The sequence below is a fragment of the Megalopta genalis genome, chromosome 3, assembly GCF_051020955.1.
Source record: "Megalopta genalis isolate 19385.01 chromosome 3, iyMegGena1_principal, whole genome shotgun sequence".
NCBI lineage: Eukaryota > Metazoa > Arthropoda > Insecta > Hymenoptera > Halictidae > Megalopta > Megalopta genalis.
Window position 1 is genome coordinate 23,566,384 of NC_135015.1, and position 14,480 is coordinate 23,580,863.

Genomic DNA, 14,480 nt, shown 5'->3' on the forward strand with positions numbered 1-14,480 from the left:
TCTCCCACTCTCACACTCTCACACTCTCTCACTCATTCTCTCACTCTCTCATTCATTCACTCTCCAACACTCCCACTTTCTCACTCTCTCACTCTCTCACTCACTCTCCCATTCGCACACTCTCTCACTCTCTCTCTCTCACTCTCCCATTCACTCACTGTCTCACCCTCCCACACTCTCACACTCTCTCACTCATTCTCTCACTCTCTTATTCATTCACTCTCCAACTCTCTCACTCTCTCACTCATTCTCTCACTCTCTCACTCATTCTCTCACTCTCTCATTCATTCACTCTCCAACTCTCTCACTTTCTCACTCTCTCACTCTCTCACTCACTCACTCACTCTCCCATTCGCACACTCTCTCACTCTCTCTCTCACTCACCCATTCACTCACTGTCTCACCCTCTCACACTCTCACTCTCTCACTCACTCTCCCATCCTTTCATCCATTCTCTCACTGTCACACTTTCTCACTCTCTCGCTGATACACGAGGAGGTATTCTAAACTCGATGTCTGACTTGTGATTGAGTTGTATTACTTGCGAGCAAATTTTCCGAAAATTTTGCCGAAATTTCGATTTTTGTAGAAGCACATGATATGCGAGGAGGTATTCTAAATTTGATGTCTGGCCCGACTTTGACTCGTACTACTTTTTCCGGATATTTTCGAAAACTTTCAGAAAAATTTCGAGATTTTGTACCAGGAGCACACGATGTGCTACTTTTTCCGGAAATTTTCGAAAATTTTCGGAAAAATTTCGAAATTTTGTATCAGGAGCACATGACGTGCGAGGAGGTATTCTTTCGAATGTCTGGCCTGACGTTGACTCGAACTACTTTTTCCGGAAATTTTCGAAAACTTTCGGAAAAATTTCGAGATTTTGTACCAGGAGCACATGATGTGCGAGGAGGTATTTTAAACTCAATGTCTGGCTGGATTTTGATTGGTACTACTTTCGAGGCAATTTTTCGGAAAATTTTGAAAAAATTTCGGATTTTGTATCAGGAGCACATGATGTGCGAGGACGGAAGAGTGAGAGAGAGAGAGAGAGAGAGAGAGAGAGAGAGAGATTGAGAGAGTGAGAGAGTGAGAGAGTGGGAAGAGTGAAAGGAAGTGGCTGGTTGAGAGAGGAAGGTGATAAATAAAGACTAAAATAGTTGAATTATAATTATATATTTATTATTTAGATTATATTATGTATACATTAATTAGATTAGAATTAGTTGCATTTGCTGTTCGAAATAGTGGTCACGATGTCGGTGCAGTGGATGCTGGCGGAGATACCTCAGGTATGGCTAACACACGAAGTTCACTTTCATTGTACTGTCACCAAGCTCTGACCAGGTAATTAATCGCTGATAATCCAAAACCGTAGAGGTATCCTATGGGTGGAGGGGAGGCTATTGAATCGTTTGATTCTGCGTTAAAATTGTGTGGCCCTGAAAAGGGCCGATATAATTGTTAAAATCTTCCATTCTCGTGGTACTTCGAGATCGTGGCCTTCTACTTCTTTCCTGGTTCTGCGGGGCACAAGGATGGAATGTATCGTAATGCTGATTCTTCTTGTGCCGTATACATCTCAGTGGGAAATATCTTTACGATCCTGTAATAAAAGCGATCGGGGTTTAATGATTTTCCAATGTAATTTCGATATTATATATATTAGAAGAGATCCCCAACAATGTATCCATAACCATTTGTTGCATATGTGAATTGTAATCCATTAGTTATAAACAATTTTCCATTTCATGTTTTAATTTGGAATATCGGAGCAAATGATTCGTACCGCTTCTCTCGTAAGAATCAATGGAACATTCGGCACGAATTTTCTGCTCCTTCCAAACAGCCTAACAGCGCCAATTTCATGCAGCGGCAAAACGCTCGAACTGTTCGCCAAGCAACAGTTCTCTGCACAATTCGCCGCGTGGTAACACTGCGTGCGCGCGACATCTGTCGGCGAGTGTCCCAAGTCTGCGGTGGAAACTCAAATCAATACTCGCCGACAGATGTCGCACGCACGCAGTGTTACCGCGCGGCGAATTGCAGGGAACTGTTGCTTGGCGAACAGTTTGAGCGTTTTACCGCTGCATGAGATTGGCGCTGTTAGGCTGTTTGAAAGCAGCAGAAAATTCGTGCCGAATGTTCCATTGCTTCATACGAGAAAAGCGGCACGAATCATTTGCTGCGATATCGAACGATTGAACATAAAACTGAAAGTTGCTTATCACTAATTAATTACAATTCGCATGCGCATAAAATTGTTCTCGTTGCGTTGCTAGAGGTCTCTTCTACAATTTTCAATGGTAAAAGCGCACACATTGTGTCTCCGGAGTCGCTTTATAGGGGTGTTTTAGTTCGAACGCCACCGCTAGATAGTGTTTCCATGTCCGTGAATGGGCTATTTCGAAAAAAGGAGAAACATAACAAGCTATAATTATGGCAATCCGAGCTACGCAATCCGTGCTACGCATATACTATTCGTTAAGCTGTTTAGACAATTTTCAAACCAAAAGCAACCCCTGTGTTGGAGTAAAAATAATCGTTGCTGCTTTAATACAGCAAATTAATAGCTTTAATAATGTTAATTTTATTACTGCAATATTGTAATATGTAAGTTTAATACTGCATTATTAGTAATATAAAACTGTGTGTGTGTGTGTGTTGGAGTAAAAATAATCGTTGCTGCTTTAATGCAGCAAATTAATAGCTTTAACACTGTTAATTTTAATACTATAATATTGTAATATGTAAGTTTAATACTGTATTATTAGTAATATAAAACTGTGTGTGTTGGAGTAAAAATAATCGTTGCTGCTTTAATACAGCAAATTAATAGCTTTAATACTGTTAATTTTATTACTGTAATATTGTAATATGTAAGTTTAATACTGTATTATTAGCTTTAATACTGTTAAACTCGGACGGTTCAAGCCTAATCGACGCGGGCATGCACCACGCGTCGTTTAATTACCCCGTCCTGGATACAGCTTCGGGAAATAAAGATCGAGACGATCCGAATTTCTCGCGTAAAAGGACCGCTCGTCCTTTAACCAGCGAACCGAGAAGAATTTTAATCAGCCGAAGTATAGAGGGAACGGAGGAGCACCGAAGAAGAAGCTGGTCAACAATTAAGTAATAGCGCGGCCGGGGTTCATCGATCCGACGAAGTTCACAGTTCTAACGTAGATTAGGAAGATTAGAAACGCTGGGCCGGCGGTGTTTGGCGCGGCTGGGAATGCGGCGCGTTCCCATTCGAATATTAAAATGATCCGGCATTACTTTAATAAACCTGTCTTCTTTGTCCCCTTCGGCCCGGGCAGCTTTTCTCTCCCGTCTCTCCTCTGGCTCTCGAAGGAGTTTCGGGCGCAGCCAGTCGCAGATGTCACTGTACCCCTAATGAGCGCGCTATTTTTCACCAGTACTTTTATCCCGTTTATTGGCTGCCCGTTTCACAAACTGTCAGCCGGATATTAATCATTCCGCTGTTACGACTCTGCCTTTATTTCTTCCAAGGATAAAGAATGAAAAGGAAGGCGGCTCGGGGGCGGCTCGGGGGCGGCTCGGGACGGGGATCCGGGAACGGGAACCCGTATTCCTTCGTTAGCAGCGCGAAAACGACTCTAACACGACGGATTTGCTCGTCGTGGCGGCAATCTTTCAACGAAACTGCGAGCAACGCGCTCCACGGATCTCCGTTGAATTAATAACAACAACGATCCCCGGCTCGCGACGATTATTTCTTGGAAAACATAGTTTCGGAACTATGAAAACTATTTGGCGAACTAATGCCGCGCTTGCGACGCGACCAGCGACGGGAATTTGGATCGCTTCGTGTCAGCTCGGATCCCGTGTTTTAGGGGAACGCTGCCGCGAATGGGGCACTTTTGTGTTTCGAAGAAGATAGTAGAAAACGAGCTATCGAATTCCGATTCGAAATATTCCAAAGATCGGTCTTTTTACTAGGAGTAATTTTTTTGGAAATTCGTTCGTCGATTCTATCGTTTTGGTTGCAGCGAATGTGTGACAGTAATGTGTAATATTATTATATATAATAATATAATATATAATAATATTATTATTATATACTGCACTTATAGTGTAATATTATTATATACTGCAAGTACATATGTTATATACTAATCTTAAATCTTTGGTTAACATCGCAATTTAGTATTTCATGATAAAAATATCCTTTCGATGAAAAGAAGTTGAAGCAATATTGGCAAGAATCTCCGAATGAAATTGACAATTAATGACAGCTGATTAAGCAAAGAAAAAACATGGCGACGATGTTGAAACTTGTTCGATTACTATGATAAAACGAAAGACTATCCGACGCTGTACATCGACATTCGCGAAGGAATAATCTCGAAGGAATAACCTCGAAGAAAATACGAAATCGCGCGCGTTCGCAAGAAAAATTAGACAAACAACATTCTCGAGATTTTCCTTGGACCGAGTAGAGTTCAGCAAAATCTAATTCACGTAAAAATAGACAATTTGGTAAAAGAAGATACGATCGCGGCTCGCCTTTATAATCGTTGCTTATACTATAACTATAAAAACGAGGACAATCGTATCTCCTCCTGCCAAATTATCCAATTCTCATTCCCGAGCCGAGGAAAAATTAGGCAAAAATTTACCGTACCCGGTGGAGGAAAATCCAATTGTAAAATGCATACGCAAAAAACAGCAGCGCGACCGTTCCGAGCGACGCGATATCCGAGTCGCGCGACTCAATAGTTTCATCGCGTCGAATATGTTAAGCACTTTAACTCCGCGGGAATGGAATGCGGGACGATCCGCGGTCACGCGAACGAAACGTTCGAAGTATATGTAGTTTTGTTTCGGCGAATGTATCTCTGTCGATCGTCTGGACAGCCGAAACACAGCGGCGATATTAGAATTTTAGCGATTTATAGGTTCGTTACGGATTCCGTTCGAAGGGAAACGCGCGGCATCGGTGACACGGGGGACAGACAGTCGAACGAATGGCCATAACGCGTTCTTCGTCGGAATATAAAAATCGAGGGGAACAACGCGCAGGGCCCTGATAGATCAGGATTTATCCGAGGACAGATCGACGGGAAGATAGTTGGCCAATGAAAACGGTCGCGTTGCCCGCTGGCTGGTTGGCCGGCTGGCCGGATGGCTGGATGTCCGTGTAGCCGGCTGGTCGCACTATACTATAGTGCAGAGCATGGTATAGTACGGTAGCGGTATAGTGGCCGCGCGTGGGTGTAGATATCGGGGGCACGCGAGAGCAGCCTCTCTGCGCGAGCGAGCGCGAGCGCGCGCGCGCGCCGCTCTTCTTTCGCTTCCCGTCGATCCCATAAAAGTCCCAATAATAATTTCTGATGTTTTCCGATGCAACACGTTTGATTTAGTGTCGGACATTTTGTGATCGCGTATCTGCCTCGTAAATCTCTCCGCGGTGGCGCCACTGCATAAAAATATCAAACGTCGATGTGTCCCGCGTTCAACCCCAATCCCGCGTAAAATATTGCCCGTGATTCCGCGCGACGGAAATAGCCTTTCATTCCGGCTGCCTGATAATTCCAGAATTTCGCGATTTATACCCGGAAAGGTTATAAAAGATACGGGCCGATTGCGTTGTTATTATTAATTGCTGCGCGCCGCACGATAAAGTGGAACAGTTTAGTTTTGTTTTCTCTGTTCCCGTTTTTTTTCCTCTGTTCGGAAAAAAATGCGAGCTCGCGCGAGCGCGCGCGCGCGCGCGCGTCCGCACACCGGGGGACGCGGCCTCTCTCGCGTGGACGGACGGACCGGCGGTTTCCACGGGGTAAAACCGGAAAAACAAAACACACCCCTCGAACGAATATCGGGAGGACCCGGCAGACCGGACCCCGGAATATACGGTAAGATTATTCGGTCAGATTAATCGGTATTCAAATTGAAAACGTGCGCCCCCGCGCGTCCGTGGACCGGCCGGCCGGCCGCGATCCGTCCTCTTCCCGGAGAGGAGACGGACAAATAAAAGTCGCGGCGCCCGCGGCCATCAACGTCTCTATCGCGTATACTAATTGCGCGGCGACTCACTGATTTCAGTATTTGCTTCCTGTCGTTTCGTGATTGATCGAACACTCCTACGTCCCGATAAACAATCGGACAGCTCCCGTTATTACGGATTTATGGTCCTTTTTCCGCCGGTTCAATTATTTCGCTCGCGCAACCCCCCGCCCTCGCCGCCGTCGTTGCGCGGCGTCTTCCTTTTTCTTTTCGTTCACCCGCGACGGAATTAAATGTTCATTTTTAAGTTAATCGGACGCGAACGAGAGACCGCGGCGTCGCCCCGCTCGTTTCCCGATGTTAATTCCCGGCCCGAAATTATATTCCATCGACTGGCAACGCGCGACTATCGATATTCCGCGTTCCCGCGATTCCGTCCCCATTTCCGAAAAACTCGACGGATCCTGCGCTCGGTTCAGCGACAGGCTAATTCGCGGTTTGCGATGTTCTTATTATTTTCAGGGAGAGTTCGTTATTTTGTTCGTGGTCGTTGAAAATTATTGTTTCGTGTTCTGAGAATTAACTGTCTTGTTAATTGTTTTGTTTCGCAATTTATGAGCACATTTATGCGTAAGAGTACGCGTTCGTGTAACTATGATACGCGTTGGTGCAGCGTATTGCCGAATTGCCTTCGAATTGTGGCCTCCGAATTGTCTCTGAATTGCTTTCAAATTGACTTCAAATTGCCTTTGAATTGTGGCTTCTGAATTGTCTCCGAATTGTCTCTGAATTGTCTCCGAATTACCTTCGAATTGCCTTCGAATTGTGGCTTCTGAATTGCCTTCGAATTGTGGCTTCCGAATTGCCTCCGAATTGTCTCTGAATTGCCTCCGAATTGTCTCTGAATTGTCTCCGAATTGCCTTCGAATTGCCTTCGAAATGCCTTCGAATTGTGGCTTCTGAATTGCCTCCGAATTGTCTCTGAATTGTCTCCGAATTGCCTTCGAATTGCCTTCGAAATGCCTTCGAATTGTGGCTTCTAAATTGTCTCCGAATTGTCTCCGAATTGCCTTCGAATTATGGTCTGCGAATTGTCTCCGAATTGCCTTCGAATTGTGGCCTCCGAACTGTCTCCGAATTGTCTCTGAATTGCCTTCGAATTGCCTTCGAATTGTGGCTACTGAATTGTCTCCGAATTGTCTCCGAATTGCCTTCGAATTGTGGTCTGCGAATTGTCTCCGAATTGCCTTCGAATCGTGGCCTTCGAATTGCCTCCGAATTGCCTCCGAATTGCCTCCGAATTGTCTCTGAATTGTCTCCGAATTGCCTTCGAATTGACTTCGAATTGTGGCTTCTGAATTGTCTCCGAATTGTCTCCGAATTGCCTTCGAATTATGGTCTGCGAATTGCCTTCGAATTATGGTCTGCGAATTGTCTCCGAATTGCCTTCGAATCGTGGCCTCCGAATTGCCTTCGAATTGCCATCGAATCGTGGCCTCCGAATTGCCTTCGAATTGCCTCCGAATCGTATTTATTCCGAAAAACCTCGACGATTCGAACAGGTCGAAGTTCGGCAGAAGGGGTTTATCCGGCAACCTCAAAAACTGCGCGAAATCACAGTCGAATTCATCGGACGAGGCGAAGGTACCCTCGCGAGCGTCGTTTTTGACGTAAGCAACGATGTTAATAAATAGCGGAGCGCCGGAATATCGTCGGGAACGGGGAATCGGCGGGCAGAGACCCCTACGGCCGCTCGGATCAGGGGTCGCGCGTGAAAACAGGGCGCTGCGTGTGCACTAATCACGGTGGAAAGGGTGCCGTGAGTTATGACTGCTCTATGATATCGATGCATCAATTTGACTAAACGAAGGATTAATTTAATAACAAGTCAGCGGACGAGTAGTCGGATGATAAATAGAGGAGGGAGGAACGGCAAACGATGCTTAGGGGGCGGAGGCTGCTAACCCGCGCACCCCTCTCTCGCCCGCGCTCCTTTCTTTCCCCGTTCGATTTAGTCGACCACTTCTGCGGAACATAATGCTCTTACTTTTTTAGACACGAATTCCACTCTGCCGTTTAACCGTTCTTTCGTCCGACTCGTGGCCAACCCTTCTCGCTATTTTTATAGTCGCGAACGCGATCGAATCTCTACGATTGTTTACAGACCAGCTGGTTTCAAGCGTTAACGAATAAATAATAACGATAATATGTTCTTCGAAGAAACAGAACATTTGTGCCACCCTTAGCAGAAAATATTCGAGCACCCCTTTACATCTTCTAAATTGGAACTATCAAACCAGTGGTATCGATATTATCAAATTCCGTTCGCTCGTGAAACGATCGAACAAACATCTTCGCGAAGGGATACGCAATTATCGAACGATAGTTTCGCGCCAGGAGAGTTTTCAAATATAAATCCGTGGACAGCGCGCGGGAGGGGGGCTAATGGAGTCCCGGAATATTTGAAGTGGGCCATTGTACTTCTAACTCAAACATTTCGAGAATTCATTCGGAAGGGAATGGCCGCATAGTCGGATTGCAAACTTCGTAGAACAGAATAAAAAGATTGGACTTTCTTGAAGAAATACTTTTCGGAATTGCAGCGCTGCGAATAAAAATCGCAAGGGCGGACAGCGTATAATATCAAAGATTCTCTCTCTCTCCCTCTCTCTGTCCGGGTGGTTGCGTGAAGCGGATACGGAGCCAAGGTCGTTCAATTTGCGAAACTGATGCAGTAAGTTAAGGGCGGTTAGGGTGTCCCTGGACAGGGGGAAAATCCCCTAGTTACACCCGTAACAAAGTCAGCCGCTGCTTCAATATTGTCGTAATCGCCGTTATTATTGTACTGTCAATCATCCGTTATGCCGACGGAATATTCTCGAATGAAATTATTCGAGATTATTGCTCCGGCAGATTGTATTCCGGACCTTCCGCCCGGGCAACCATCTATCCCTCCATCTACCTCGATATTATTGCACGATTTTTTATCAGAAAGTTTAGTCTTCGTTAACGGGCTATTTCGGTATAAATTTCGTTCTTTCGTTCACCCTCCTTTGGAGTTTCTTGCGCGAAGCAAACTTGCGCCAAACTTTTGTTGCCGAATTTACAATGTTTGTTCGAGAGTGTTTCGGATAAGATTGAAAAATGTTTTAACAAGATTAGAATTAACGGCGCCGAGAGTACTGTCGAACCGTAGTTTGTTAAAAAGATCCTCGCTTCGTAAGCATTATCGCGGCGGCGGCGTCGGTGACGGCCATTTTGCTTATCTGAAACGAAAAAACATGCGATAGATCCTTAACGTTTTATTTAAATCCCGAAAACCTGAGCCGGATTTCACGGCGGATCAAGGAAGGATCCAGGAGGCCCACGGCCGATTTTCAGAGAAGCTAGGCGTCGGGCGAACTCGTGCGGTGTCCGGCCGTCCCCGCTGGTTCCACGAGTGTCGTTCACCCTTGTTCCATTCTCGCCGATTTAATCCCGGGTTCAGCACTCGATTTGATACGTTACATAGCGGTTTGTATGCCCTAACTCGCCTTACTCAACACGGTACACCCTGTTCGTATTACTGCTCCTAGGACCCGCCCCATACTGGATCGCTTCATTTTGTTTCACCCTCGCTCCTCTCATTATCTCGTGCACCCTTACGCCGCCTCTCGCTCTCTCCCCCCTCTCTATTTCTCTCTCTGTCTCTATTGCTCTCTCTCTCTCTCTCTCTCTCTGTATCTGTCTCTATTGCTCTCTCTCTCTCTCTCTCTCTCTCTCTCTCTATTACTCTCTCTCTTTGACTCTATTGCTCTCCCTTCCTCTTGCTCTGTCTCTCTCTCTCTCTCTCTCTCTATCTCTCTCTGTCTCTATTGCTCTCTCTTTCTCTTGCTCTCTCTCTCTCTCTCTTTCTGTCTCTATTGCTCTCTCTCTCTCTCTCTCTCTCTCTCTTTCTGTCTCTATTGCTCTCTCTCTCTCTCTCTCTCTCCTTCACGAATCCTCTTTCTCCCCAGCCCCCGTCCCGCTCCGTCGCCGACAGTCGGACGTCTTGCTCGTTTCTCGCGCTCCGATTCGAACCGAAGGCAGCCTCCACCCTCGTGGCACCCTCGGATCCCCATTTTTCTCCTCGTCTCGTTTCTTGCCGGCTCTCGCTATCGCTCTCGAGGCGGGGCGACGGGGAGGTTTAGAACGCTGAAATATCAGTGATTTTGAAGAATTTTTATTCGCAACAACTATACACGAAATAATATTAACGATCGTATTAACGATCGAGTTTCTTAAAGGTGTATTTTGCTTTTGATAAATCAATTTTCGTTGCATCGCGTTTTCTTAGAGTAGGCTAGTGGAACCAGTTTACCGTGGGCAGACCAATTACCGCGACTTTTAATGTCTTTTGATTTTCAAGCACAATTAATATTATATTTATCGCGTGTTTGTACGTTAATATTAAACGTGTACATATCAGAGAAATTATTTCAATTTTTCGACACCGAATTCGCGAGATTTTCTATAAAGCTTAAGAAGGCTTCGTCGCATAAACGATGCTCCACTTTAACACTCCGCTTGAACACCTTGCCGCGATGTTTTCGAGGAGCATCGCCATCGATTTATGCAAACAAGAAAAATCGAAAATTTCAAGTTCGCGAAGCAGGTTACCCCTTAATGCCGCCGAAGCTCCGGGTGTCGCGTCTCTCGCCCCGCGAGGGTGTCCGCCCCGGTTGCTCCGTCCCTGAGCGGGAACGAGACGGCCTCGCAGCCCCGGCCCGCTCGCATTTAAATTAGATTAGATAAGTTAATCAATGCGGTGTTCGAAGTAAAATCCGGGGATTTCGCCTCGCCGGGCCGGACCGGGCCGGGCCGGGCCGGGTCGGCCACCGAGGAGAAATTATTGGCAGACGGATCTCGCGCGCGCGATCGCTCGATCTCGAAATCGCTGGCAAATAGGGGATGGCGAACGCGCCGATAGCGAGCTCAGGTTTTACGTTCGCGCGTGCCGCGGTGTCCGATCGAAACCCTCGCGCGTTCCCGATCCCCGTGCCCTAACTGCGTGACTATGCTGTTTTCCCCGCGATCATTTTTCATCCGGAAGTCGCTCTGATGCGGTCTCCTCGCTCGCGAGATCCTGCGATACGGTATTCCGCCCTTTGATGGCACTTCTCGATTGTTCCTTCGACGGACGCGAGACCGAAATTTCTTTTCAGAAAAGAGTTGTTTTAACGCGTCGCGCGAATCATCGATGGCACACGCTTATGCGTTTATTTTACGCTCGCGCGTTTATTTGACGCTCGCGCGGTTATTTGACGCTTACACGGTCATTTAACGCTTGCGCGTTTATTTAACGCTAAACCTACCGCAGACGGGTCAAATATTAGTTAATATTAGTATAATATTACTATACTAATTATTATCCATATATATTTATATTATTTATATAATTTATTATATTTACATATTGTAATTAATTACAATTGTATGTCGTTTGGCATAATTGCCGGATCATTTGTTTCCCGAATATTTGTAATAAATGACAATTTTATTCGAAAGTTCGAAAGGCTTCGCCGATTGCGGACGCGACTGGAAAGTGGCAGAATTTCGAAAGAGTTCGCGATGCAGGAAGAGAGGACGATTCGACGCCGGGGCAACGCGGCGAATTGATTCCCCTTAATTAGCAGCGTGGTACGTCGGCGCGTGTTCCTTGACGGTTACATTCACGAGATGTTAATGGATCGCGTGGATTAATGGGACGCGACAGGCGCGAAGCGGAGGTTGGAACGGGGCCGAGGCGCAGCATGGATATTTCGACGACCCGGGCGAATTTCATTCCGAAATTTAGTGTTTTTAGAAAATGACCGAGTTACCCCTAATGTCGAAGCAATGTCCCAGCGACCCGGAATTAGTATTACATTTTTAACGTTATATGCTGCATTCGGATAAGATTAATGCGCCGGAGATGCGCAGAATTGCTATCCAATTACTCGAGAAATCACAGTTACAAAGTAATTCAATTACATTGTATTTAAATTGCAAAGTAATTCGATCATATTGCACCTCAACTACAAAGTAAACAATTCGATTGTATTGTAATTCGATTAGAAAGTAATTCGATTACATTGTATTTCAATTACAAAGTAATAATTCGATTACATCGCATTTCAATTACAAAGTAATTCGATTACAATGTATCTCAATTACAAAATAATTCAATTACATTGTATTTCAATTACAAAGTAACTCGAAAAATAAAAAATAAATAAAACGACCAAGAAACAATTAAAGAAAAAAGAGAAGAAAATATCCGAAACGATTATGGATCGTGATTCTAAGTGATCGCGATCGAACGCGTACATAATAAAGAAAAGAAAAAAAGAAAAAGATAAGTGGTCGAGGATCGAAAGTGCAGCTGGATTATCGAAGTACGACAGGGTGCGAGGGTGCGTTTAACGCGAGGACGACGGTTCTCTCTCGGTCGATTCCGTGGAAATTGGTAAACTTGCTTTGTAGTTAGCCGGTCGCCGGGAGAATCTATTAGCTCGATATCGTTTCGTTTCGAGCGCAATCCGCTCTGCCGCCTCCTCTCCTCTCCTCTCCTCTCCACGGCGAGTCGCGTCGGTCCGCGAGCTGGCGTCGCCTCGGAGCGCTCGCGCTTCCGAACTTTTTGCCATTTTTCTTGCCCGGTTCTCGTTAAGACAATTTATATTCTATTTCTGTAACGCGGCAGACAGAGAGTCCGACTTTCCTCCCCCTTCTACTTCTACCAGGCGTCCTTTCCTAACCCCCCGGCAACGTCCCACCGCCGCAGCCACCCTCTCTGTCACGCGGGACTGCGCCAACTTTTTTCATATTCCAATTAGAATATTTTTCATTGATTTAAAGCCGGCCCAGCGCAAATATTAACGGCTTAACACCGCGATAAATTCGCGCTGCCAATGCGCCTCCGGATATTCCGCATGACTCTCTCTCTCTCTCCCTCTCCCTCTCTCTCTCTCTCTCTCTTTTTCTCTTTATCTACCGTTCGTTCTCTAGCTCTCTCTCTTGTTCTTTCTCTCTCCTCTCCGCGAGGGTGGAGCCCGAACGACGACGACGACAGGCATAAGGACTGCCGGGTTACCTACCAATGCTAACTTTATGACTCACGAAAACTCTCGTAACATTAATCACCGTGCCGTATATTTGAAATCGATACCAGTTACGAAAATCCCGGGCCCCTTGCGACCCCCTCCGCCGACCTGCACACCACCACCCCCTGGAACACCGCCCTGTTCTTATTGTTTTTTACACGGTTTATCGCGTTCTCCGCGATTCAGGTAAGAGTGTCTCCTATTATGGAACGCTTTTCAGGGTGTAGAAGATTATCATCGAGTTTATTGCAACTGAATTTCTATGCTAATGTTCGGTGCATTGGTGGTTATAGATAACGCGACTTTGAAATATTTATTTAATATGAATGAAGAAAAAGAACGCGAGTAGAATTGCGAAGTACGAGCGTGCACGTAAGTAGATAGCGCGAAGACGTATTTGAGACGTCTGGAAGACGTCTGTGATAGGACATATTCGGGACGTTCTTAAAATAAATTGAGGAAAGTTGATACACGGGTGCAGAGTTATTGTTAACTCTTTATGGTCGATTTATTTATTATTAAATTATAATATATGATTATATTAATATTAATTATAATATAATATTACTGTATTACTTATATTGTAATATAGTATTATAATTAATATCGATTATAATATTGGCCATTCGATCAGTCAATAATTATTTAAAACACCCCAAGATATTATTAAACTACATATATTTCTGTAGATGCAGTTATTTAATTACTTAATATATTATTGAATTATTTAATGTATTATTCAGTTATTTAGTTCGATGTTTAATTATTTAATTTATTATTTAGCAGTCGACCGAGTGCTGCCGTCAGAGAAAAGTTATTTAGTTTATTTAGCATCTGTTTTATTATAATTTCTGTGCTCTTCTCTTAGCTGTATTATTATTACTGTATTACTACGTTATTGCTATATTCTAAATAACCTATTGCATCTGTTTGAAAAGCTCGATCCCTTTTACACGTCGGACTACCCTAATTTTTTGCGGCCAGATGCGATAGAGATTGCAATTCGCAACGACTGTGTTTATTATTGAAACGATAAATTGATTAATGTTATTAATTCGCGTTGAATTCGTTGCCATTTTCAGTCGATGTTGTAGCTCTTGTAACTACTTGTGCAGCAACACGATGATGCACTCGATTGCTAACGGTCGATAAATAAATAATTCATGAAAATTGAACGAATCGGTGTAATAAACCGGTTGCAGTAACATTCTGACCGAACGTTCAAACATAACCTCTCTAGTAAAAGTCGTAATTGGTACCTGGCAGCGTTACCGGCGTCGTCGTTGCAGTAGAGTCGATCGTGCCAGCTAAAAAACGACGTGGCTCCGAGTGTCTTCCCTTTGATTGATGACCGCTGCACCGATCATTACCACCCTCCCGTGTCGTTATATATCAATAGACCCGCGG